At 50.6% G+C, this 2,500-nt stretch overlaps 1 non-coding gene across 1 annotated transcript; it reads right to left on the bottom strand.

Annotated features, from left to right (window-relative positions):
* Positions 1-792: 792 nt before the first annotated feature.
* On the bottom strand, positions 793-947 carry LOC139997127 (5.8S ribosomal RNA). Its single transcript, XR_011802575.1, has one exon. It is a non-coding gene; the product is annotated as a 5.8S ribosomal RNA (ribosomal RNA).
* Between the last annotated feature and the right edge of the window lie 1,553 nt (positions 948-2,500).

The following is a 2,500-nucleotide window of genomic DNA, read 5'->3' as shown; positions in this document are numbered from 1 at the left end:
CCGCACGAACAGACGGAGTGGGTATTCGATCCCTGGGGCTGTACGAGTAAAAACATCTTGATGAAAAGACGGTTGTGTTTCTTTAAGGCACACAGTTTTTCGTTACGCCACCAAGTTTAGGTTTAGGTTTTAATATCTTGGTTCTCTTTTCTCTCCTCTCTCGACTGACTTTGTTCAAAAATATTTTTGCTTTCTCTCAGTCTCGCCAAAAATTCATTTAAGACGACGTCGGGGGCGCGGTCATTCGTGCTTATCGAAGACTAACAAAACGTAGCAGAGGCTGATACAAAAAGAAAAAAAAAAATCGGCCACGAAGAAAACTCGCTCTGTGTATCTCGATAACCGCGTCGACGACGACGGTTCTCTCCGCGCTCTTTTAATTCGTATCCTTCTTCTTGCGCTTCGTCCGACTCAGAAACGTTCGTAAAACACGAACGACGGCGGGTTGTCAAGCCAAGAAGGGACAGAGAAGAGACGGAGGTAGTTTTGCGAGTCTCCCGTGAACGCGATAGATTTTTCATATATATTTGTATCGAGAGCATGCGTACGCCGGTCTCCACACGATCCAGCGACGAACGCCGACGAACGTCCAACAATCGCTCGTACGTCGCGTACGAGCCCTCGACCGCTCTTTAATTCGTATTCTTTTGCTTGGCGCTCGTCCTCCGACTCAGAAACGTTCGTTTAAAGATAAAACGAACGACGGCGGGCTGTCGACGAGGCAAGAAAGAACAGAGAGATACGGACCGAGAGCAACGATACGCAACGCAAGCAGTCTTAGGTTTACGTGAGCAACCCTCAGCCAGGCGTGGTCCAGGAATTGTATCCGTGGACCGCAATGTGCGTTCGAAATGTCGATGTTCATGTGTCCTGCAGTTCACACGTTGACGCGCAATTAGCTGCGTTCTTCATCGACCCACGAGCCAAGTGATCCACCGTTCAGGGTAATCGTTTATGCATGGATTTTTGTTTGTGTACTCAGGTTTTTGTACTCTTATTCTCGGTTCGAAAGAAGCCGATATCCGACAAACGTCCGACCAACGGGAATCGAACGCGCGGAAGTCGCCATATGATTGACGACACGAAAATACGTTCGAAAACGAAATCGGACGGACTGCGCGACGACACACGCAGCCCGCCGACCGGGCGTAAAGTGCATTATAATATATAACAACCAACGAGATCGAAGCTCCGTTCGTCAGGAAACGACGGGGATATAACACCCGATTCTGAATCCTCTGTACAGCACACGATCTCGCGAAGAAAGCGCACGGTGGCTAGCCCATGATATATATATATGTTCGTTCCTCTCGTCCAGTTATTCGAAGCAAACAGCCGATATGCATCTCCATCGTTCGGGTAAAAAAAAATCGATGGGACGCGCACGGTCGTAGTCTTCCTCGCGCGGTCGTTTCTTCCCGATAGCCAGAAGCAGAGTTTGAAAAACTCTAGCGACGGAACGAGGCATTAGACTCTCGACAACGAGGATACAGACACGGCCGGCGGTCCCCTCTGAATCGACTTCGGTGGTTCAGGTAAAAATAAAAAAAATCGATGGGACGCGCACGGTCGTCCTTCCTCTTCCTCGCGCGCGGTCTATTCTTCCCGATAGCCAGAAGCAGAGTTTGAAAAACTCTAGCGACGGAACGAGGCATTAGACTCGCGACAACGAAGATAGAGAGACGGCCGGCGGTCCCCTCTGAATCCACTTTGGTCGCTCAGGTAAAAATAAAAAAAAATTCGAAAGGGACGCGCACGGTCGTCCTTCCTCTTCCTCGCGCGGTCTTTTCTTCCCGATAGCCAGAAGCAGAGTTTGAAAAACTCTAGCGACGGAACGAGGCATTAGACTCTCGACAACGAGGATAGAGAGACGGCCGGCGGTCCCCTCCGAACGGATGGCGACAACGACGACTAAAGCGCGAAAAATCGCGACGAAAAGGAACGCATCTCCGTTCAGGTGTATGTGTGTGCGTGCGTTTAAAAAAAATTCGATGGGACTCGCAGCCATCGGCCTCGCGCGGTCGTTTCTTCCCGATAGCCAGAAGCAGAGTTTGAAAAACTCTAGCGACGGAACGAGGCATATGACTCACGACAACGAGGATATGGACAGGCGGTCCCCTCTGAACGGGTCGACGAGACGATGGTAAAAGAGACGAACCGGACGAAACTTCCGTCGATCAGGTAAAAATAAAAAAAAATTCGATGGGACGCGCACGGTCGTCGTCGTCGTCTTCCTCGCGCGGTCGTTTCTTCCCGATAGCCAGAAGCAGAGTTTGAAAAACTCTAGCGACGGAACGAGGCATATGACTCACGACAACGAGGATAGAGAGACGGCCGGCGGTCCCCTCTGAATCGACTTCGGTGGTTCAGGTAAAAATAAAAAAAATCGATGGGACGCGCACGGTCGTCGTTCCTCTTCCTCGCGCGCGGTCTATTCTTCCCGATAGCCAGAAGCAGAGTTTGAAAAACTCTAGCGACGGAACGAGGCATTAGACTCGCG

This window comes from Bombus fervidus, unplaced genomic scaffold (genome assembly GCF_041682495.2).
Source record: "Bombus fervidus isolate BK054 unplaced genomic scaffold, iyBomFerv1 scaffold0031, whole genome shotgun sequence".
Lineage (NCBI taxonomy): Eukaryota > Metazoa > Arthropoda > Insecta > Hymenoptera > Apidae > Bombus > Bombus fervidus.
The sequence above is the reverse complement of the archived record's forward strand: the minus strand, read 5'-3'. Positions and strand labels throughout refer to the sequence as shown.